Below are 25819 nucleotides of genomic sequence, written 5' to 3'. Positions count from 1 at the left end.
ATTACCAGTAAGTGAGGGTCATAAACTGGCGTTTATTAAGTCCCTGCCATTTGTACACACCGCCCGTCGCTATAAGCGATTGGATTAGTTAGTGAGTTGGTTAGTGAGGTCCTCTGATCGGCCCAGGCGGGGTAGGAGAAGGCTTTGGCAGAGCGCCGATAATTTAACGATCATTGTTGAAATTTGCATTAAGCATGTATTTAGCTACTGCTAAACATCCAAAAATGTAAGGCCCAAGGCCAGAGGCACCAGGGAGGCAATTAGTTCCTGAAAGACACAGAATGAGTCTGGAGCATGCATTTGCAGTACCCAAGAGGTTTTCATAACCCCTTACATTTAAAGATCAATGTTTATATTTGCATTAAGCATGTATTTAGCTAATGCTAAACTTCAAAAAATTATAGGCCCAAGGCCAGAAGCATCAGTTTTCCCCATATTAGGAGCATAGTTGTCCCCCAGATTAGGCAGCATAGATGTCCCCCAGATTAGGAGCATACTTGTCCCCCAGAGTAGGCAGCATAGATGTCACCCAGATTAGGCAGCATAGATGTCCCCCAGATTAGGAGCATACTTGTCCCCCAGATTAGGCAGCATAGTTGTCCCCCAGATTAGGCAGCATAGATGTCACCCAGATTAGGCAGCAGAGATGTCCCCCAAATTAGGAGCATACTTGTCCCCCAGAGTAGGCAGCATAGATGTCACCCAGATTAGGAGCATACTTGTCCCCCAGAGTAGGCAGCATAGATGTCACCCAGATTAGGCAGCATAGATGACCCCAGATTAGGAGCATAGTTGTCCCCCAGATTAGGCAGCATAGATGACCCCAGATTAGGAGCATAGTTGTCCCCCAGATTAGGCAGCATTGATGTCCCCCAGATTAGGCAGCATAGATGTCCCCCAGATTAGGAGCATAGTTGTCCCCCAGATTAGGCAGCATAGATGTCACCCAGATTAGGCAGCATAGATGTCCCCCAGATTAGGAGCATACTTGTCCTCCAGATTAGGCAGCATAGATGTCCCCCAGATTAGGAGCATAGTTGTCCCCCAGATTAGGCAGCATAGATGTCACCCAGATTAGGCAGCATAGATGTCTCCCAGATTAGGAGCATAGTTGTCCCCCAGATTAGGCAGCATATTTGTCCCCCAATCAGCGCGGGCCGGTCAGAGACAATCAAAGGGCCGTATGTGGCAAGCGGGCCGTACAATGCCCAGGTCTGCCCCAGAGGGTTTCATAACCAACCACAATAGAGAAAATTTTGTTGTAGGAGCATGGTCAATCTACTCAGACCCATCTGTCAATGGTGGCTTGAAATCCTGGCTGATCCATCCCTGATTCATCTTGACAAACGTCAGTCTCTCCACATTTTTAGTGGACAGACGAGTTCGCCTTGGGGTGACTATGGCCCCGGCCACACTAAACACCCGCTCTGATGGCACAGTACTGGCCGGGCAGGACAGCTTTTCCAGGGCAAACTCCACTAGTTGCGGCCATAAATCGAGTTTGGCTGCCCAGAAGTCCAGCGGATCTTCAACGGTTGTTGGCAGGGTCATGTCGAGGTAAGCCACCACCTGCTGGTTCAGGTCCTGCTCCATGTCCACCTGCTGCTGATGATTAGCTTCACTATGCGGCTGAAGGAAACTACTCATCAGCGACTGTAGACTCAGGCTGCTGATGATTGAGCCGGTACTGCTCCTGCCACCCCTCCCCTCCCCAGCAGCCATGGCAGTGGAAGGTGAGCGCAGAGGGCCCCCCGAGTCAGACCTGCGAGTGGATGGACCATGTGGCTGATAGGCATCGGCCAACCGACTTTGTAGAAGCTCCCTGAAGTAGGTCAGTTTGTCCTCCCTCTCAGTGGGTGTAAAAAAGGCCCCCATTTTGGGACGGTAGTGAGGGTCTAATAAGGTGAAGATCCAGAAGTCATCGCGCTGACGAATTTTGACAATTCGGGGGTCACTACGCAAGCAACTCAGCATGCATCGTGCCATTTGTGACAGTGACTCGCTGGGACTACCTGCCTCCATCTCCACTGCATACTGCCATGGTGTGTCTGGGTCCTCTATCTCGCCTCCATCGTAATAACCCTCCAGCTCCTCTGGCTGCTCCTGCTCCTCCTCCTCCTCTCCTGTCCAATGACCAGAAACACCGGCCATCTCATCTACCGTAAACTGTGCTCCGCTCTGCCCCTCATCATCCTCCTCCAGTTCATCCCCCACAGGACTCATGTAGCCTTCTGATGTAGGCACAACGTCTCCATTGCCGTGACCAGCCATGTTTTCAATCATTTGTTGGAGTAAATGTAGGAGTGGAATTACGTCGTTCATGGCGTAATTAGAGCGACTAACAAAAAATGTGGCTTCCTCAAAGGTCCTCAGCAAATGGCAGGTTTCACGTATGAGCTACCACTCGTTCACATTGAAGTTACACAGGGGAGTACTCCTATCTGCTTGTATCATCAAAAAATCCGTGATGGCTTTTCTTGATTCGTATAGTCTGTCCAACATATGGAGGGTGGAATTCCAATGTGTGGCAACGTCACAAATGAGGCTATGTTGTGGTATACCGTTCTGACGTTGCCACTCAAGCAAAGTGTGCTTGGCGGTGTATGAGTGGCTGAAGTGCATGTACAGTTTCCTTGCCATTGTCAGGACTTCTTGCAAATGGGGTGAAGACTTGATGAACTTCTTGACAACCAGATTCAACACGTGTGCCATGCAAGGTGAATGGTTCACACTTCCTTGTCGCAGCGCGGCCACAACGTTCTTCCCATTGTCGGCCACCATGGTTCCCATTTCCAAATTTCGTGGAGTAAGCCATATTCGGATTTCTTCCCTAATGAACTTTAGCAGTTCCTCCCCTGTGTGACTGCGTTCGCCAAGGCAAACCATGTGAAGGACGGCTTAACACCGCTGTGCCCTACACACGTGGTACGATGAAGGGCCACCGAGATTTGGACGTGCAGTGGAGGCCGAGGGGAGGAGGAGGCGCACACTGTAAAAGGACCAACTGCCTGGCAGCCAGAGCGTGGAGGAGGAAACGGTGTGACCTGTCCAAGTTGCTGTTGTGGCTGTGCAGGAACAACATTTCCCAGTGGGCCGTAAAAGACATGTATTGTCCCTGCCCATAGTTACAGCTCCACACATCGGCGCTGCCGTGCACTTTTGAGCACACCGACAGGCTCAAGAACTGGCCCACCTTCTCTTGTACAAACTTATGCAGGGCTGGTACTGCCTTCTTCGCAAAGAAATGACGGCTTGGGACTCTCCACCTCGGCTCGGCACAAGCCATCAATTCCCTGAAAGCTGCAGAGTCCACCAGTTGGAAAGGGAGGGACTGCAACACCAGCAACTTGGACAGGAGCACGTTCAACTTCTGCGCCGTTGGATGAGTGGGCGCATACTGTTGTCTCTTGGACATGGCTTCGCCGATCGATTGTTGGCGGAATAGCTGACTACGAGCGGAAGAAGCAGGAGCGCAAGAAGGAGGGTTTGACACAATGCTCCCTTCGGCTGAGGTGGTGGAGCATTGGCTGGATGACGGAGGGAGCGGATGGCCACTGGGTGATGCGGCAGGCTGGACCACTTCCTCAGAGCCACGGTTATCCCAGGCCGCTTTATGGTGGCGAATCATGTGTTGACGCAGGGCCGTGGTGCCGAAATTGGGACCCTGGCCACGCTTCACTTTCTGCCGACAGATTTTGCATGTGACTACACTAAAGTCCTCCGGATTCTTTATGAAGAACAACCACACCGCAGAGTAGCTGATTTTCCCACCCGCAGTTCGCACTATTTCACTGCTATTGGCGCCGTCTCCAGGAACCCGTTCCACTACCTCCCTGAATGGTAGCTTGCCGCGAAGCAGGTGGTCTCCCCCTGGCACGTTTGGCTTCTTAATTTCCACTACTGCCACCACCATGCTTATTGCCAACCGTGCTACCGCCTTGCTGCCTCATAGACAAAGAGCAAATTTCTTCTCCTGATGATGATGAAGCCCCGGCTTCTGCACCCGGCTCCCAATTGCGATCGGTTTCATCATCATCATCAAAAGATGTGTGCACGTCACTGATGTCCTCCTCGTGTTCCACAACAGTGTCTGCCTCAGGACCCTGAACAATTGAAACACCGCCTCCCACGTCACTCTCTGCATCACTACTTGCCCGCCTTGCGGAGCAAGGGACGCATGTCTCCTCACATTCTTGGCTGCCCATTAGATGCTGACTGTCCTCTATTACATCGTCCTCGCTAAATAGTGGAGCTGAACCCAAAGCATGAGATACTTCTTTGGGAGAGGGAACAGCATAGGACAAAGGCAATAGGATTACAGGGACTGCTCCCGGGCCATGCCAACTGAGGGTTGTGTCTGAGGAACCCACCGACTCTTGACTGGGGTTGTCAGATGTCGCTTGTGATGATGGGGATGAGAGTGCAAACCAATTGACAAGAAGAGATGGGTCGACGACACGACCGCTGGGTGTTAACAAGAGCTCAGGCCTATTGCTGCGACTCCTGCTGCCACTCGCCCCAAGTCTGCTGCCAACTCTGCCTGACGTATGTAGGCCTCTGCCCCTTCTCTGTGCACGTCCTGGCACTTCCCTGCCTGACATACTTAGTGCGTTTATGAGGATATAGAACAGCAGCAGGCGATTACTTACGGCTGTCCTTTCAAAGTATATAGGCCCTAGACAGAATAACAGTTACTAAATAGTACACTCCTTTGTTGTATGTATGCCCTTTAGAAAGATGAGCGCACTGTTAAGCGTATTTATACGCAGAAAAAAACTCTTTTTTTGTTGTATACACCAGCCAGTGTATACTAATGTATGAAATAGCACTGAATTTAGCACCGAGACAGAAATACAGGTATCAAATAGTACACTACTGTTACGCCTAGCGCTCCGGGTCCCCGCTCCTCCCCGGAGCGCTCACGGCGTCTCTCTCCCTGCAGCGCCCCGGTCAGTCCCGCTGACCGGGAGCGCTGCACTGACATGGCCGTCGGGGATGCGATTCGCACAGCGGGACGCGCCCGCTCGCGAATCGCATCCCAAGTCTCTTACCCGTCCCGGGCCCCTCCTGTCATGTGCTGGCGCGCGCGGCTCTGCTCTCTAGGGCGCGCGCGCGCGCCAGCTCTCTGAGACTTAAAGGGCCTGTGCACCAATGATTGGTGCCTGGCCCAATTAGCTTAATTGGCTTCCACCTGCTCCCTGGCTATATCTGATCACTTCCCCTGCACTCCCTCGCCGGATCTTGTTGCCTTGTGCCAGTGAAAGCGTTTAGTGTTGTCCAAAGCCTGTGTTACCTGAACTCCTGCTATCCATCTTGACTACGAACCTTGCCGCCTGCCCCGACCTTCTGCTACGTCTGACCTTGCCTCTGCCTAGTCCTTCTGTCCCACGCCTTCTCAGCAGTCAGCGAGGTTGAGCCGTTGCTAGTGGATACGACCTGGTTGCTACTGCCGCAGCAAGACCATCCCGCTTTGCGGCGGGCTCTGGTGAACACCAGTAGCCTCTTAGAACCGGTCCACCAGCACGGTCCACGCCAATCCCTCGCTGACACAGAGGATCCACTACCTGTAAGCCGAATCGAGACAGTAGATCCGGCCATGGATCCCGCTGAGGTGCCGCTGCCAAGTCTCGCTGACCTTACCACGGTGGTCGCTCAGCAATCGCAGCAAATTGCCCAACAAGGACAGCAGCTGTCGCAGTTGACCGCCACGTTACAGCAACTTCTGCCTCTGCTACAGCAGCAACCTTCTCCTCCGCCAGCTCCTGCACCTCCTCCGCAGCGAGTGGCCGCTCCTAGCCTCCGCTTGTCCCTGCCGGACAAATTTGATGGGGACTCTAGACTCTGCCGTGGATTTTTGTCTCAATGTTCCCTGCATATGGAGATGTTGTCGGACTTGTTTCCTACAGAACGGTCTAAGGTGGCGTTCGTAGTGAGCCTTCTTTCAAGAAAGGCCTTGTCTTGGGCCACACCGCTCTGGGACCGCAATGATCCTGCCACAGCCACAGTCCAGTCCTTCTTCGCTGAAGTCCGGAGTGTCTTCGAGGAACCAGCCCGAGCTTCTTCTGCCGAGACTGCCCTGCTGAACCTGGTCCAGGGTAATTCTTCAGTGGGCGAGTACGCCATCCAATTTCGTACTCTTGCTTCCGAATTATCATGGAATAATGAGGCTCTCTGCGCGACCTTTAAAAAAGGCCTATCCAGTAGCATCAAGGATGTGCTGGCCGCACGAGAGATTCCTGCCAACCTGCAAGAACTTATCCATTTGGCCACCCGCATTGACATGCGTTTTTCTGAGAGACATCAGGAGCTCCGCCAGGAAAAAGACTTAGATCTCTGGGCACCTCTCCCACAGCATCCTTTGCAGTCTACGCCTGGGCCTCCCGCCGAGGAGGCCATGCAAGTGGATCGGTCTCGCCTGACCCAGGAAGAGAGGAATCGCCGTAGGGAAGAAAATCTTTGTCTGTACTGTGCCAGTACCGAGCATTTCTTGGTGGATTGCCCTATTCGTCCTCCACGTCTGGGAAACGCACACACGCACCCAGCTCACGTGGGTGTGGCGTCTCTTGGTTCAAAGTCTGCTTCTCCACGTCTCACGGTGCCCGTGCGGATTTCCCCTTCAGCCAACTCCTCCCTCTCAGCCGTGGCCTGCTTGGACTCTGGTGCCTCTGGGAATTTTATTTTGGAGTCTTTGGTGAATAAATTCTGCATCCCGGTGACCCGTCTCGTCAAGCCGCTCTACATTTCCGCGGTCAACGGAGTCAGATTGGATTGCACCGTGCGTTACCGCACAAAACCCCTCTTAATGTGCATTGGACCCCACCACGAAAGGATTGAGTTCTTCGTCCTTCCCAACTGTACCTCTGAGGTCCTCCTCGGTCTGCCATGGCTCCGGCTTCATTCTCCCACCCTTGACTGGACCACCGGGGAGATCAAGAACTGGGACTCTGCTTGCCACAAGAGATGCCTCTCCCCCCCTCCCAGTCCCGTCAGGCAAGCCTCAGTGCCTTCTCATGGCCCCCGTCCTTGTGTCACCCTGCCCCGTGCCAAGCTTCACCCTCTGCCCTCCCTCCCCATTCCCACTCCTGCTGTACTGCCTGCCTTTGAGGAAACCCTCCATTCACTCCCGGTGTCCTCGTCCCAGGTTAAGCAGTTGTCGGACAAAAAAAGGGGGAGACCTAAGGGGGGGGGGTACTGTTACGCCTAGCGCTCCGGGTCCCCGCTCCTCCCCGGAGCGCTCACGGCGTCTCTCTCCCTGCAGCGCCCCGGTCAGTCCCGCTGACCGGGAGCGCTGCACTGACATGGCCGTCGGGGATGCGATTCGCACAGCGGGACGCGCCCGCTCGCGAATCGCATCCCAAGTCTCTTACCCGTCCCGGGCCCCTCCTGTCATGTGCTGGCGCGCGTGGCTCCGCTCTCTAGGGCGCGCGCGCGCCAGCTCTCTGAGACTTAAAGGGCCAGTGCACCAATGATTGGTGCCTGGCCCAATTAGCTTAATTGGCTTCCACCTGCTCCCTGGCTATATCTGATCACTTCCCCTGCACTCCCTCGCCGGATCTTGTTGCCTTGTGCCAGTGAAAGCGTTTAGTGTTGTCCAAAGCCTGTGTTACCTGAACTCCTGCTATCCATCTTGACTACGAACCTTGCCGCCTGCCCCGACCTTCTGCTACGTCTGACCTTGCCTCTGCCTAGTCCTTCTGTCCCACGCCTTCTCAGCAGTCAGCGAGGTTGAGCCATTGCTAGTGGATACGACCTGGTTGCTACTGCCGCAGCAAGACCATCCCGCTTTGCGGCGGGCTCTGGTGAACACCAGTAGCCTCTTAGAACCGGTCCACCAGCACGGTCCACGCCAATCCCTCGCTGACACAGAGGATCCACTACCTGTAAGCCGAATCGTGACAACTACTTGGTTGTATATATGCCCTTTGCAATGATGAGCGCACTGTTAAGCGTATTTGTACGCAGGAAAAACTTTTTTTCTTTCTTTAATACACCGGCAGGTGTATAACGTGGGGTATAACACTTAATTTAGCACAGAGACAGAAAAAAAGGTGGTATATGATATGCTATTTGCTTGAATTTAGGCCCTTTGCAATCATAAAGCCACTGTTAAGTGTATTTTTACGCAGGAAAACCTTTTTTTTCTTTAATACACCGGCAGGTGTATAATGTGTTTTATTACACTTAATTTAGAACAGAGACAGAAAAAAAGGTAGTATATGGTACGCTATTTGCTTGTATTTAGGCCCTTTGCAATGATAAGGCCACTGTTAAGCGTATTTGTACTCAGGAAAAAAAAAATTTCTTTAATACACCGGCAGGTGTATAACGTGTGGTATAACACTTAATTTAGAACAGAGACAGAAAAAATGGTGGTATATGGTACGCTATTTGCTTGTATTTAGGCCCTTTGCAATGATAAGGCCACTGAAAAAGCGTATTTGTACTCAGGAAAAAAATGTTTTTCTTTAATACATCGGCAGGTGTATAACGTGTGGTATAACACTGAATTTAGCACAGAGACGGAGTAACAGGTGAAAAATTGTAAAAAGGCACTAAAGTCCACACTAATGTGACTTATTTCTGAACAGCAGCAACAGTCCCAACAGTGCAGCACGACAAAAAAAAAAAATCCAGGGATTAAACCCTAAATTGCACTCTGTCACACAATTCTGAGCAGCAGAAGATTTGTGGAGCAAAAAAAACTCAATTGGGCTGAAAAATGAGGAGACAAGATGCTTCAGAAAGTTCAGGCAGCTTGGAGATCTGTATGAGGCAGCTGACAGCTATCTGCCCCTCTCTGCTGCAATGCTCAATAACGTGAATAGGAGTTTTAGCAATCAATGATCCTTCTCAGTGTAACAGCACAGCACTCTGCACTCCTGCCTTTCCCTAATGCTGATATGACTAGCAGTTGCAGTGTAACGCTGTGGTATGAGCTATTAACACACACACACAGTCCCGTCCTCTCCATCTGAGTGCATAGATGAAATGAGAGGCAAGATGGCCGCCGATTATATAGGGGCTGTGACATCACAGGGGTCAGTGAACACTGATAGGCTGCATCTCACATGTGGTTCAGGGTCAGCCCGCCTACCTTCATTCCCGCCGCTGTTTCCCGCCCTCCCATAATCCCCTGCCCCATGTACTCACATGTGGATCCGCCATCTTAGCTCTACAATAGCCTGGAACGCTGTAAAATGGAGTTTAATGAAGCGATTCGTGCGATAGAATAGCGGCCATATTCGTATTCGTTGCAAATCGAATTTTTCATGAAATTCGTAAAGAATTCGGGTTCGACAAGTTCGATTCACTCATCTCTACTTACATTCCTCCCCATATTTTTGAATTTCTTCCTGCCCTACTTTTACCTGTGAGGTATGTAACGCTTTATAGAACTCTAGAAAGACCTTTGTAATATCTTCCTGTTTTTTCACTAACCGCCCCTTTTTATCTTTGACGGCTGTTATTAACGTTTCCCTTTTCCTTCTTCTATAATCCTAGCCACCTTCATTCAAGTATTTGAGAGGAAAGAGGAAAAAAAATCCCCAACCCCCCTTCTGCCAACCCTCCCCCCTCCTTACTAACTCTCCCCCCCTCCCCCCTTCCTTTGGCATTGCCCAAATTTTTTTTTCCTGCAATCCATTATCTTGAGCCCCCCCACCCGGTCAGCCAGCCAACTTTTATCTTTTTCCCCTTAAATTACATCAGTATATTTAATTTCTTATTTACAAAGGAAATTCATTTTTTACATTTTACCTGATCCCTTCATTTTCCAGCCACTCATTTACTTCCTCTACTAAGGCAAAAAACAACCTTACCTCCCCTATCTGATTTTTGACCTCCTTTATTGCTTCATTTGTTTTTTCCACCCCCTCAAATATTTTGCTAAGCATTTCTTAAGTTCCTTCTTCCTCCTGCTCCTCTATCTCCTCCTCTGAATTTTCCGCTGTTATCCCCCTTTTTGTTCCTTTCTGACTCTTGTTGGTTCATTTTTCACCCCTCAACCCCTGGGATTTAATTTTTTTCCCCACTGAGCTTCCACCTACCGCCCCCTCTCCCTTCTCCTTCTGGCGGGCCAATGTCCAACCACCTGACATCCGGCCGGACACCGAATCATCTTTTTTTCCCCCTCCCATATTCCTAACCACCAAAGCTACAGTAATGATAACTTTTCACTATAGCAATACAACAATCTTCACAATCTTCATTTCCGGGATTTTAGTTCCAAGAAGACTCAGAAATTATTTATTAACCATGCACAAATGTTATCAATGCCAGAGGCTTCCAAAAATCAACAGTTAAATGACGCAATTTACTATAATGATAGGGGAATTTCTCCAATCAATGCACTGATAAATCAAGCAAAATAACACAGTCTCTGTCACGATGCCGGCTGGCAGGAGGTGGATCCTCTGTGCCAGAGAGGGATTGGCGTGGACCGTGCTAGTGGACCGGTTCTAAGTCACTACTGGTTTTCACCAGAGCCCGCCGCAAAGCGGGATGGTCTTGCTGCGGCGGTAGTGACCAGGTCGTATCCACTAGCAACGGCTCAACCTCTCTGACTGCTGAAGATAGGCGCGGTACAAGGGAGTAGACAGAAGCAAGGTCGGACGTAGCAGAAGGTCGGGGCAGGCAGCAAGGATCGTAGTCAGGGGCAACGGCAGGAGGTCTGGAACACAGGCTAGGAACACACAAGGAAACGCTTTCACTGGCACAATGGCAACAAGATCCGGCGAGGGAGTGCAGGGGAAGTGAGGTATAAATAGGGAGTGCACAGGTGAACACACTAATTAGAACCACTGCGCCAATCAGCGGCGCAGTGGCCCTTTAAATCGCAGAGACCCGGCGCGCGCGCGCCCTAGGGAGCGGGGCCGCGCGCGCCGGGACAGGACCGACGGAGAGCGAGTCAGGTACGGGAGCCGGGGTGCGCATCGCGAGCGGGCGCCACCCGCATCGCGAATCGCATCCCGGCTGGAGGCGGTAACGCAGCGCACCGGGTCAGTGGATCTGACCGGAGCGCTGCAGTAGCGAGAGTGTAGCGAGCGCTCCGGGGAGGAGCGGGGACCCGGAGCGCTCGGTGTAACAGTACCCCCCCCCTTGGGTCTCCCCCTCTTCTTAGAGCCTGAGAACCTGAGGAGCAGACTTTTGTCTAGGATATTGTCCTCAGGTTCCCAGGATCTCTCTTCAGGACCACAACCCTCCCAATCGACTAAAAAAAAAGTTTTCCCTCTGACCTTCTTGGAGGCCAGTATCTCCTTTACGGAGAAGATGTCCGAGTAGCCGGAAACAGGAGTGGGAGGAACAAGTTTGGGAGAGAAACGGTTGATGATGAGTGGTTTAAGAAGAGAAACGTGAAAGGCATTAGGAATACGAAGAGAAGGAGGAAGAAGAAGTTTGTAAGAGACAGGATTAATCTGGCACAAAATTTTGAAAGGACCAAGATAGCGTGGTCCCAATTTGTAGCTAGGGACACGGAAGCGGACATATTTAGCGGAGAGCCATACCTTGTCTCCAGGAGAAAAAATGGGGGGAGCTCTTCTTTTCTTATCAGCAAACTTCTTCATGCGTGATGAAGCCTGTAAGAGAGAATTTTGGGTCTCTTTCCATATGGTGGAAAGATCACGAGATATTTCATCCACAGCGGGTAAACCAGAGGGCAAGGGAGTAGGGAGGGGGGGAAGAGGGTGACGGCCGTACACCACGAAAAATGGGGATTTGGAGGAAGATTCAGAGACTCTGAAGTTATACGAGAATTCGGCCCATGGTAGAAGATCTGCCCAGTCATCCTGGCGTGAGGAAACAAAATGCCGTAAATAATCACCCAAGACCTGGTTAATTCTTTCTACTTGCCCATTGGATTGAGGATGATATGCAGAAGAAAAGTTTAATTTAATCTTGAGTTGTTTACAGAGAGCCCTCCAGAATTTTGACACGAATTGGACGCCTCTATCCGAGACGATCTGCGTGGGCAACCCGTGAAGACGAAAAATGTGTACAAAAAATTGTTTTGCCAACTGAGGCGCTGAAGGAAGACCAGGAAGAGGGATGAAATGTGCCATTTTGGAGAATCGATCAACGACCACCCAAACAACAGTGTTGCCACGGGATGGGGGTAAGTCAGTAACAAAGTCCATACCAATCAGAGACCAAGGCTGTTCGGGGACAGGCAGAGGATGAAGAAGACCAGCGGGCTTCTGGCGAGGAGTCTTATCCCGGGCACAGACAGTGCAGGCTCGTACAAAATCCACGACATCCGTCTCCAGAGTCGGCCACCAATAGAAACGAGAGATGAGTTGCACGGATTTCTTGATGCCCGCATGACCTGCGAGATGGGAGGAGTGACCCCATTTGAGGATTCCGAGGCGTTGGCGTGGAGAGACGAAGGTCTTCCCTGGAGGAGTTTGCCTGATGGAGGCTGGAGAAGTGGAGATCAGGCAGTCAGGAGGAATGATGTGTTGCGGAGAGAGCTCTACTTCCGAGGCATCCGAGGAACGAGAGAGAGCATCGGCCCTAATGTTCTTATCGGCAGGCCGAAAGCGAATTTCAAAATTAAATCGGGCAAAGAACAGAGACCACCTGGCCTGGCGAGGATTCAGCCGTTGGGCAGACTGGAGATAGGAGAGGTTCTTGTGATCGGTGTAAATAATAACTGGAAATCTTGATCCCTCCAGCAGATGCCTCCATTCCTCCAGTGCTAATTTAATGGCTAGAAGCTCTCGATCCCCGATGGAGTAGTTCCTCTCCGCCGGAGAGAAGGTCCTAGAAAAAAAAACACAAGTAACAGCATGCCCGGAAGAATTTTTTTGTAGAAGGACCGCTCCAGCTCCTACTGAGGAGGCATCAACCTCCAATAGGAAGGGTTTAGATGGGTCAGGTCTGGAGAGCACGGGAGCCGAAGAAAAGGCAGACTTGAGCTGTTTAAAGGCGTCTTCCGCTTGAGGGGGCCATGACTTAGGATTGGCATTCTTTTTGGTTAAAGCCACGATAGGAGCCACAATGGTGGAAAAATGTGGAATAAATTGTCTGTAATAATTGGCGAACCCCAAAAAACGTTGGATAGCACGGAGTCCGGAGGGGCGTGGCCAATCTAAGACGGCAGAGAGTTTGTCTGGATCCATTTGTAGTCCTTGGCCAGAGACCAAGTATCCTAGGAAAGGAAGAGATTGGCATTCAAACAGACATTTCTCCATTTTGGCATAAAGTTGATTGTCACGAAGTCTCTGAAGAACCATACGGACATGCTGGCGGTGTTCTTCTAGATTGGCAGAAAAAATCAGGATATCGTCCAGATATACAACAACACAGGAGTATAAGAGATCACGGAAAATTTCATTAACAAAGTCTTGGAAGACGGCAGGGGCGTTGCACAGGCCAAAGGGCATGACCAGATACTCAAAGTGTCCATCTCTAGTGTTAAATGCCGTTTTCCATTCATCCCCCTCTCTGATGCGGATGAGATTATAAGCACCTCTTAAGTCCAGTTTGGTAAAGATGTGGGCACCTTGGAGGCGATCAAAGAGTTCAGAGATGAGAGGTAGGGGGTAGCGGTTCTTTACCGTGATTTTATTAAGACCGCGGTAGTCAATGCAAGGACGTAGGGAGCCATCTTTTTTGGACACAAAGAAAAATCCGGCTCCGGCAGGAGAGGAGGATTTGCGGATAAAGCCCTTTTTTAAATTTTCCTGGATGTACTCAGACATAGCAAGAGTCTCTGGGGCAGAGAGAGGATAAATTCTGCCCCGGGGTGGAGTAGTGCCCGGGAGGAGGTCAATAGGACAATCATAAGGCCTGTGAGGAGGTAGAGTCTCAGCTTGTTTTTTGCAAAAAACATCCGCAAAGTCCATATAGGCCTTAGGGAGACCGGTTACAGGGGGAACCACAGAGTCACGGCAAGGAGTACGGGGAACCGGTTTAAGGCAGTCCTTGAAACAAGAGGGGCCCCAACTCTTGATCTCCCCAGTGGACCAATCCAGGGTTGGGGAATGGTGTTGAAGCCAGGGTAGTCCAAGGAGAATTTCGGAAGTGCAATTGGGGAGGACCAAAAATTCAATTTTCTCGTGATGAGGTCCGATGCACATTAGAAGGGGCTCCGTGCGGAAACGTATATTACAGTCCAATCTTTCATTGTTAACACAATTGATGTAGAGGGGTCTGGCGAGACTGGTCACCGGGATGTTGAACCTGTTGACGAGTGAGGCCAAAATAAAATTTCCTGCAGATCCGGAATCCAAGAAGGCCATAGTAGAGAAGGAGAAGGTAGAGGCAGATATCCGCACCGGCACAGTAAGACGTGGAGAAGCAGAGTTGACATCAAGAACTGTCTCACCTTTGTGCGGAGTCAGCGTACGTCTTTCCAGGCGGGGAGGACGGATAGGACAATCCTTCAGGAAGTGTTCGGTACCGGCACAGTACAGGCAGAGATTCTCCATGCGGCGTCGTGTCCTCTCTTGAGGTTAGCAGGGATTTCTCGTGCGGCCAGAACATCTTTAATGTTGCTGGATAGGCCTTTTTTAAAGGTCGCGCAGAGGGCCTCATTATTCCAGGATAGTTCTGAAGCAAGAGTACGGAATTGTACGGCGTACTCGCCAACGGAAGAATTACCCTGGACCAGGTTCAACAGGGCAGACTCAGCAGAAGAGGCTCGGGCAGGTTCCTCAAAGACACTTCGAATTTCCGAGAAGAAGGAGTGTATAGAGGCAGTGACGGGGTCATTGCGGTCCCAGAGCGGTGTGGCCCATGACAGAGCTTTTCCAGACAGAAGGCTGACTACGAAAGCCACCTTAGACCTTTCAGTAGGAAACTGGTCCGACATCATCTCCAAGTGCAGGGAACATTGGGAAAGAAAGCCACGGCAAAATTTAGAGTCCCCATCAAATTTATCCGGCAAGGATAGTCTTAGGCCTGAAGCGGCCACTCGCTGCGGAGGAGGTGCAGGAGCTGGCGGAGGAGATGATTGCTGAAGCTGTGGTAGTAGCTGCTGTAGCATCACGGTCAGTTGAGACAGCTGTTGGCCTTGTTGCGCTATCTGTTGTGACTGCTGGGCGACCACCGTGGTGAGGTCGGCGACAACTGGCAGAGGAACTTCAGCGGGATCCATGGCCGGATCTACTGTCTCACCTTTGTGCGATGCCGGCTGGCAGGAGGTGGATCCTCTGTGCCAGAGAGGGATTGGCGTGGACCGTGCTAGTGGACCGGTTCTAAGTCACTACTGGTTTTCACCAGAGCCCGCCGCAAAGCGGGATGGTCTTGCTGCGGCGGTAGTGACCAGGTCGTATCCACTAGCAACGGCTCAACCTCTCTGACTGCTGAAGATAGGCGCGGTACAAGGGAGTAGACAGAAGCAAGGTCGGACGTAGCAGAAGGTCGGGGCAGGCAGCAAGGATCGTAGTCAGGGGCAACGGCAGGAGGTCTGGAACACAGGCTAGGAACACACAAGGAAACGCTTTCACTGGCACAATGGCAACAAGATCCGGCAAGGGAGTGCAGGGGAAGTGAGGTATAAATAGGGAGTGCACAGGTGAACACACTAATTAGAACCACTGCGCCAATCAGCGGCGCAGTGGCCCTTTAAATCGCAGAGACCCGGCGCGCGCGCGCCCTAGGGAGCGGGGCCGCGCGCGCCGGGACAGGACCGACGGAGAGCGAGTCAGGTACGGGAGCCGGGGTGCGCATCGCGAGCGGGCGCCACCCGCATCGCGAATCGCATCCCGGCTGGAGGCGGTAACGCAGCGCACCGGGTCAGTGGATCTGACCGGAGCGCTGCAGTAGCGAGAGTGTAGCGAGCGCTCCGGGGAGGAGCGGGGACCAGGATCGCTCGGCGTAACAGTCTCTTTGTCCAGAGTTCAGTAAGGGAGTCCAGAGTCCGCTATCATGTTTCTCCTCTCAAAAGACACAGCATAAGAGCCTCTTAGGTGCAGGCCAAGCAATGAGACAGGGCCCCCCTTCCAATCTGCCCCCAAATCAATCCCCATCACAAATTAGCTCCAGTGTCGCCAACTTATATCCATAATGCTTATTTGTTCTACCAGCTTAAATGGGGGCTTTATAACTGAATGGGGTAGTTAATAGTTAATAGTAGGTTAGGTGGCCAAAGAAAGCAAAACTAATCCTAAATATTTTTTTAGATATATAAATACAAAAAAACCAAGGACAGAGCATGTAGGACCCCTTAATAATGATAATGGGGAGGTTGTCACGGGCGATCAAGAGAAGGCGGAGCTACTGAATGGGTTCTTTAGTTCTGTATACACTATGGAAAAAGGAGCTGACATTGGCCAGGTCAGTGCTGGTAACACATCATATAATGTATTGAATTGGCTTAATGTAGAGATGGTACATGGTAAGTTAAGTAAAGTAAATGTAAGCAAATCTCCAGGGCCGGATGGACTACACCCAAGAGTTCTTAGAGAGGTAAGTTCAGTAATATCTGTACCCTTGTTCATGATATTTAGAGATTCTCTGGTGTCTGGTATTGTGCCAAGGGACTGGCGCAAGGCGAATGTGGTACCAATCTTCAAAAAGGGCTCTAGGTCTTCGCCAGGCAATTATAGACCGGTAAGTCTAACGTGCATTGTGGGTAAATTGTTTGAAGGACTTATAAGGGATTACATACAGGAATACATAGGGGATAATAGTATTATAAGTGATAGCCAGCATGGGTTTACTAAGGATAGAAGTTGTCAAACCAATCGAATTAGCTTTTATGAAGAGGTGAGTAGAAGCCTTGACAGAGGAATGGCTGTGGATATAGTGTTTCTGGATTTTGCCAAAGCATTTGATACTGTCCCTCACAGACGACAGGTAAGTTAAGGTCCTTGGGCTTGGAAACTTTAGTTTGTAACTGGATTGAACACTGGCTCATGGATCGTACCCAGAGAGTGGTGGTCAATGATTCGTTCTCTTATTGGTCCCCGGTTATTAGTGGTGTACCCCAAGGTTCAGTACTGGGCCCGCTGCTGTTTAATTTATTTATCAATGATATAGAGGATGGTATTAACAGCTCTGTTTCTATCTTTGCAGATGACACCAAGCTTTGTAGCACGGTACAGTCTATAGAGGATGTGCATAAGTTACAAGATGACTTGGATAGACTAAGTGTTTGGGTATCCACTTGGCAAATGAGGTTCAATGTGGATAAATGTAAAGTTATGCATCTGGGTACTAATAACCTGTATGCGTCGTATGTCTTAGGGGGGATTAAACTGGCAGAGTCACTGGTAGAGAAGGATATAGGTGTACTTGTAGATCACAGACTACAGAATAGCATGCAATGTCAGGCTGCTGCTTCCAAAGCCGGCAGGATATTGTCATGTATCAAAAGAGGCATGGACTCAAGGGACAGGGACATAATACTCCCCCTTTATAAAGCATTGGTACGGCCTCACCTGGAATATGCTGTTCAGTTTTGGTCGCCTGTTCATAAAAGGGACACTGCGGAGTTGGAAAGGGTGCAGAGACGCGCGACTAAACTAATATGGGGCATGGAACATCTTAGCTATGAGGAGCAATTAAAGGAGTTACAATTGTTTAGTCTTGAGAAGAGACGTTTAAGGGGGGATATGATAAACGTATATAAGTATATAAATGGCCCATACAAAAAATATGGAAAAAAACTGTTCCAGGTTAAACCCCCCCAAAGGACGAGGGGGCACTCCCTCCGTCTGGAGAAGAAAAGGTTTAGTCTAAAGGGGCGACACGCCTTCTTTACCGCGAGGACTGTGAATTTATGGAACGGTCTACCTCAGGAACTGGTCACAGCAGGAACAATTAACAGCTTTAAAACAGGGTTAGATACATTCCTGAAACAAAATAACATTAATGCTTATGCAGAATTATAAAACTACATCCCTTTCCCTTATCCCCTTACACCCTTCCCTTCAATTCCCTGGTTGGACTTGATGGACGTATGTCTTTTTTCAACCATACTAACTATGTAACTACTAATAGCAATAGAGAGAGCGTTTCTTACTGGTTAATAGCAGGTTAATAGCAGTAAAGAGAGCGTTTCTTTATGGCTAATAGCGGGTTAATAGCATTGGAGAGAGCGTTTCATAATGGTTAATAGCAGTAGAGAGAACATTTGTTTATGGTTAATAGCAAGTTAATAACGTCAAAGAGAGAATTTCTTTATGGTTAAATAACAGGTTAATAGCACTAGAGAGAGCATTCCTTTATGGTTAATAGCAGTAGAAAGAACGTTTCTTTATGGTTTATAACAAGTTAATAGCAGTAGACAGAACATTTCTTTTTGGTTAATAGCAGGTTAATAGCAGTGGAGACAGCGTTTCTTCATGGTTAATAGCAGGTTAATAGAAGTAGAGAGAGCATTTCTTTATGGTTAATAGAGGTTTATAGTGGTAGAGAGAGCGTTTCTTTAGGGGACACAGTCACAACCACAAAATTGCTCACAGTTCAGGTTCCTCAGAACAAATAGTTCACAGCTCCCCAGATGCAACTAAGCAGGCAGGGTAACTTTGCAATTTAAACTGGAGCATAGCTTCTCTCACCACTCCCACCTGTAGATACCCTTGCCTTCTCTCACACTCCACAGGTCCCGGGGTTTCACATGGAACATGCTCCTCCATTCGGCACCTCAATTGCTTGTGGCGTTCCCGTCCCCCCAGACCCCGTCGTCTCACGTGACCCCGCAGCCTCCTCTTACTCACTCCCACTGGCTGCTCAGTATAGCCTGCCGACGCCACCTTACACCTCTGCACACCTCGTTCAGGTCCACCACACTCACGTCCACCACCTCTGTCGGGACCTCTGCCTATTCACTCCCGGATCTCAGCAGCATCCACGGCAGCTCCACAGCAGGCTCTCCCCACCTCAGGTACTAATCAAGGGATCATCACATCTGTCGGCTGGCCATACCAGGTGATCAAAGCAGCGTCTCACACCTACGCCGCTCACATGCTCCACCCCCCCCCCCCCGATGAATGTAAGGTTATGCACATGAGGAAGAATAACCCAGGCTGGGATTATGTATTAATTGGGAGCACACTTGGGACAACTGACATGGAAAAGGACTTAGGAGTCTTAGTTAACAGTAAATTTAGCTGTAGTGACCAGTGTCGGGCAGCTGCTGCCAAAGCAAATAAAATCATGGGGTGCATGAATAGGGGCATAGATGTCTATGAGAAGGAAATAATTCTACCGCTGTACAAATCACTAGTCAGACCACACATAGAATACTGTGTACAGTACTGGGCACCAGTGTACAAGAAAGATATAGTGGAGCTGGAGAGGGTTCAAAGACGGGCAACCAGGATAATACAGGGAATAGGAGGACTCCAGTACCCAGAAAGATTATCAGAATTGGGGTTATTTAGTTTAGAAAAAAGAAGGCTTTGGGGCGACCTAATATCTATGTATAAATATATCAGGGGACCCTACAGAGATCTCTCCCATGATCTATTTATACCCAGAACTGTATCTATAATAAAGGACCATCCTCTACGTCTTGAGGAAAGAAGGTTTCTATACCAGCACAGACGGGGGTTCTTTACTGTAAGAGCAGTGAGACTATGGAACTCTCTGCCAGAGGAGATGGTCATTGGGAACTCTGTAAAAGAATTCAAAAGGGGTCTGGATGCATTTTTGGAGAGTAATAACATTGCTGGTTATGTATACTAGATTTATAGGGACAGAACGTTGATCCAGGGATTTATTCTGACTGCCATATTTGGAGTCGGGAAGGAATTTTTACCTCTAGTATGAGTTTTTTTTTGCCTTCCTATGGATCAACTCAGTAGGGACTCATTAGGGATATAGGTTGAACTTGATGGACTCTGGTCTTTTTTCAACCTTTTTAACTATGTTACCATGTTTTTTGTCCTGCTGCCAGACTTGATCTTTTAGCATATTCACAATGTTTTCTGCTCATATTCTTTTTAGGTATGATGTTATCCAGAGGAGTATTCAGCGACAAACACGGCTGTAAAAGGAGCGGCGAGAAATGTGATGGCATTTATGGATCCACTATATAGTATCAGCCCGCTCAACACATTGAGTGTTTGCAACCCTGTTTGAGTAGCTGTGGGGGCATCCTGGCAAGTTTGTCGACTACCTGTAGATGTCATTGGCCAGTTTCGAAGAGCTGCTAGTTAGTGTAGAAAATTGAGATTTATAATTTTCTCCTCCACTTTGCTGCTATTCCTGTGAAACATCTAAAGGGTCAATACTTTGAGGGGTGCAGTGTTCATAATTGGGTCCATTATGAGGGATTTCTAACATAAAGACCCTCAAATTCACTTCAAAACTGAACTTGTCCCTAAAAAATTCTGCTTTGAGATTTTTGTAAAAAATTGGAAAATTATACTTTTGAAGCCCTTTAATGTCTTTAAAAAGTAAAAACATGTCAACTTCATGATGCTAACATAAAGAAGACATATTGTATATGTGAATCAACATTTAATTTATTTGACATGTCTATTTTCCTTACAAGAAGAGTTTCAAAGTTAGAAAAATGCTAAATCTTCATGAAATTTTTCACCAAGAGATGATGCAAGTATCGACGAAAATATACCACTAACATAGAGTAGAATATATCGCAAAAGAACAGTCTTGGAATCAAATTAATAAGTAAAAGCATCTCAGAGTTATTAATGCATAGAGTGACACAGGTCAGATTTGCAAAAAAGTGCTCGGTCCTTAAGGTGAAAATGGGCTAGGTCCCCAAGGTGTTAAGGTATGTATTCTTTGGCAACTGGGATTAGTGTTGCCTTAAAAATTTGTGCAGACAAATTCTGGGAAGTTGCAAACTTTCCCATCTGTGTTGGAGCTGTGAATGGAAAACATATCCAGATCCAGAAGCCTTCCAACACCGACACATGACCCACTGTGGGGACGCCCACTATCTTGTTTTATAATATATATTTTTTTTTTCATATTTGTTTTAACACAGATTAACAAAACCAAAAAATGTAACCTACCCCCCTCCTTGCTGCAGTAAAGAGTGAAGAAAAGAAAAAAAGAAAAAAAATTGTATAAAATTTTAAATGCTAAACCTCTCCTATTTTCCCCTTACAGTCCTTTAATTTGCATATTTTTCAAAATACGTGGATATTTCTGACCAAGCTTTAACGTCCGGGAGCCTAGGGGATATCCACCTTCTTGCTATCAGCAATCTAGCATAAAGGAGATATCTGGTTACCTTATGTCTACTTTCTTTTCTTTCATCCTGATCTTCCCTTCTCCACCAAGGATGGCCTTCTTGGGGCATATCTTAATCTCCCCTCCCACCTTCCTACCAATTTCCATGTATACATCATTCCAATATTTTCTAATTTCAGAGCACCCCCACCACATATGGTATAAATCTGCATCCTGCTCCTCACATCTTGGACAACTGGAGTCCAGTCGTTTCCCCATTTTGTATAATATCTTAGGGCAATAATAGATTCTATGTAGAATCTATATTTGGTTTAACCTGTGAATACTATTAAATGAGCACATATTTACATTCCGGTATATCCTCCCCCATTCCTCTTCTCCGATCTCCCCTAAGTCTCTGTTCCACTTTTCTTTACTTTTAAATGTAGTTTTTTCTGTTGTCTTTACTACCAGTTGTTTATATAAATTTGCTACAATTTTTTCTTTCCTCTTTTGATATTAAAATTTTTTCAGTAGACCCCTAAGAGCCTCTACACTGAAGATCTCTTTCTCTTTGGTGTCCAAGAATGCATATCTAATTTTAGCATATTCGTACCATGCTTTTTCTTCCAAATCAAACTTTTCTTTTAGATCCTCCCATCTAATAAGCTTACCCTCTTTTATCAAGTCAGAAATTTTCCTGATTCCCTTCTCTTCTATATTTTTTAATGATCCTAGTTTATAGAATTCCTTTTTATTATGCCATATCATAGATATTTCCAAACTATGTTGGACTCTCTCGATCTTTTTAAGCCTTGCCCAGGTCTTGATCAAACAATCCACCCCTGGATTCTTCCTGCGCTCCACCACTTCCATTACCCCAGATTCCAAAATTTTGAATATATTTTTAAACTTCCAGCTGAAGCCTTCGAATACATATCTCAACAATCCATCATTCCACCAACCAATAAACCAAGCACGTTGAGTGGCTAAAACATTTTTTTTTTTATATCTGGTAACGATAATTTACCTTTATTTTTTGGTACACAAAGGCATTCCACCTTTATTCTTGTATGCTTCCTACCCCAAATTAAGGAGTAAAAAATAGCAATATTTGATCTCCAAACCATATGGGAGACCCACAGAACAAATATAGCAGTTTCAGAATTATTATAGCTTTTATAAGCACTATTTTATCTGCTTTAGAAATTGGTAGCTTATTCCAGGCTATGGCCTTCCTTTCCACTTCCCTCATCACAAGGAAGGTATTTAATTGATGGAACTCCTGTATAATCCTCGATATCTGTATCCCCAAGGAATTTACATTTTTCATTCTATTTAAAATTTTTTACTACTGGGTTGCCCAAATTCATACCTGGTCCTAATGACATCAAAATAGATTTTTCCCAATTTATAGTCAATTCTGAGTATTTTCCAAATATTTAGATTTTTTCCATAACCAAGGGCAATGAGGTATGAAGGTCTTTAAGATAGAGCAAAAGGTCATCCGCATATAGGGATTATTTTATCCCTTTCGCCCTCCGTTCCAAAACCTTCTATCTTTGCGTCGTCTCTTATCTGGGTTGCTAGGGGTTCAATAAACAGGGCGAGCAGAAGAGGGGACAATGGGCAACCCTGTCAGATCCCGAGAGAGAAAGAGAGAAAACCATCTTGAGGAGTCTCCATTCACCTCCACATTTGCTTCTACGTTCTTATACAGTATTTTCACCATTTTAATAAATTCCTCCTCTATGCCAAACGATCTCATTGTCCCCACAAGTATTCCCATTCCACCCTGTGAAATGCCTTTGAAGCATCCAAAGGCAGGATGGAGTGGGACCCTTTCTCTCCATTCATTTGCATATTTGTGTATAATCTCCTAAAATTAAATTTGCTCATACGTTCTGGGATAAACCCATTCTGATCTTTATGAATTATTTTACTAATTATTTTTTGAAGCCTATTTGCTAATAGCAGATATTTTATCATCAGTATTTAGAAGTGAAATCTGTCTATAAGACTCAATTTCCCAAGTATTTTTGTCAGGTTTCAAGATAAGTATTATTTTAGCTTGGAGCATTGATCTTGGGAGAGTACCATTGTCCAATGCATCTGTCAGTACTCTAAAAAGAGAGGGGATAAGTTCTTTTTTATTTTTGCAAAATTTTTTTTAACCCCTTAACGACCAAGGACGTATATTTACGTCCTTGGCCGGCTCCCGCGATATAATGCGGGGTCACGCAGTGACCCCGTGTCATATCGGGTCGGTCCCGGCATGTATCTGATGCTGGAACCCGGGGCTAATAGCGCGCGGCAGCGATCGCGTTGCCGCACGCTATTAACCCTTTAGACGTGGCATTCAAAGTTGAACGCCGCGTCTAAAACGAAAGTGAAAGCTACTCAGCGGGGCTGATCGGGACTACCGCAGTGAAAATTCGGTGTCCCGATCAGCTGGGACACGAGCGGAGGTCCCCTCGGCGATTGATTGCTCCAAGCCTGAGATTGCTTGAGCAATCGACCGCCGATAACGCTGATCATTGCAAAGCTATGGCTTTGCAGTGAACAGGTATAAGATCAGTGTGTGCAGTGTTATAGGTCCCTATGGGAAAGTTAAGAAATGTGATTTAACCCTTTCCTTAATAAAAGTTCAAATCACCCCCCTTTTCCCATATAAAAAAACACCATGTAAATAAAAATAAATATAAACATATGTGGTATCGCCGCGTGCGTTAAATGTCTGAACTATAAAAATATATAATTAATTAAACCGCACTGTCAATGGCGTACGCGAAAAAAAAATTCCAAAGTCCAAAATAACGTATTTTGGTCGCTTTTTATACCATGAAAAAAATGAATAAAAAGCGATAAAAAAGTTCGATCAATACAATATGTAGAAAAATAAAAAAGTTATAGGGGTCACAAGAATTTTAAACGTATTCATTTTTCTGCATGTAGTTATGATTTTTTACAGAAGTACGACAAAATCAAACCTATATAAGTAGGGTATCATTTTAATCATATAGACCTACAGAATAAAGATAAGGTGTCATTTTTACCGAAAAATGTACTGCATAGAAACGGAAGCCCCAAAAGTTACAAAATGGCGTTTTTTCTTCAATTTCATTGCACAATAATTTTTTTTTCCGTTTCGCTGTAGATTTTTGGGTAAAATGACTGATGTCACTGCAAAGTAGAATTGGTGGCGCAAAAAATAAGCCATCATATGGATTTTTAGGTGCAAAATTTAAAGGGTTATGATTTTTAAAAGGTGAGGAGGAAAAAACGAAAGTGCAAAAACGGAAAAACCCGTGGTCCATAAGGGGTTAAAGAGCCGAGGCAAGTGCTCTCTATTACCCAAAGTGCAAGAAAAAGTGCAAACGTGTCACACTAAAAAACATGCACAAAGGATGCAGTCTATTGCTAAGCCCTTCTCCAACAGGAGAGAGGCCCCCAAAAAACCTACCCTTCACCTCCGGGCCAAAAGGCACCTGCAAGGATCCAGGTTCGATGCCCCTTTTCGCCGAAGCTACTAAGGGGCCGAAAATGCACCTGGCTTCAACCTAGGCGTTAACCAAGGTATCAGCCGAGGAGCCGTACACTGATGGCATCTTGACCAAAGCCAAGATGCCCTGGGGTTGCAGGGAGGTGAGGAACCTAATGGCCACACAAACCTCCCCTAGACCACCAGGAGGGACACCCAGAAGGGCTACCGCATCCTGCCAAAAAGAGAGGGGATAAGATATTCCTTATATATCCGATATACCTAATATGGAAGTCCATCCATTCCAGGAGAAGAGTTCCCTCTAATTGATTCTAGAGCACCATTTAGCTCACTTAAATAGTACCTATCACCATCTAAACTTTCCCTAATCCCCCTCACCATCTGTCGCTGACTTTGACAAAGTCTATCTCTGCATTTATTTTGCTTTAAAAAACCCTAAAAATACTTTTTTTCTATGCTCTTCGGTAGTACAGTTGTAAGCAGAGAGCAGGGGAGGTTGTCATAGCAATGGCAAGTCCGGATGCATACATAGTTAGCCATGTGGAAAGGGGACAGAGGGGAGAGGAACTGAGAAAAAGAGAAGAGGGAATGTATCCCCTCTGTTTGATCTCTGCTTGTGTATGTGCTGAGTGCTCTCCCTCCCTCCTGCCTGTCTGACAGGCTGGGAGCTGCACTGAGCTGATTTCAGACACACTCACTGAGTCCAAAATGCTTGCTAACAGGATTGCTAGGGAGACCCCTAGTGGAGAAGTTTTTAAAGTAATAAAACATGAAAGGAGGACATTTTTTTTAATAAAAGCAATTAAAAAGTTGTTCAGTAGGGCTTTATATTTAATATATAAAAAGTTTGTTTCATGAGAGGTACACTTTAACCTCTTAAGGACGTAGGGCATACCTCTACGCCCTACGCCTGGTCCCGGTGTTTAAAACGGGGTCACACCGTTGTGCCGCGCGCTATTAACCCTTCAGACGCGGCGATCAAAGATGACCGCCGCATCTGAAAGTGAAAGTAAACGCTTCCCGCCAGCTCAGTCGGGCTGATCGGGACTATCGCGATAAAATCGCGATGTCCCAATCAGCTAGGACGCGAGCGGAGGTCCCCTTATCTGTCTCCGCAGCGTCCGATCGGGGTTTGATTGCTCCAAGCTGGAGCTACAGGCTTGAGCAATCGAGCCCCTATCTCGCTGATCCATGTAATGCTATGGCTTTGCAGGGATCAGCATA

The sequence above is a fragment of the Hyla sarda genome, chromosome 4 (genome assembly GCF_029499605.1).
Source record: "Hyla sarda isolate aHylSar1 chromosome 4, aHylSar1.hap1, whole genome shotgun sequence".
Taxonomy (NCBI): Eukaryota; Metazoa; Chordata; class Amphibia; order Anura; family Hylidae; genus Hyla; species Hyla sarda.
The sequence above is the reverse complement of the archived record's forward strand: the minus strand, read 5'-3'. Positions refer to the sequence as shown.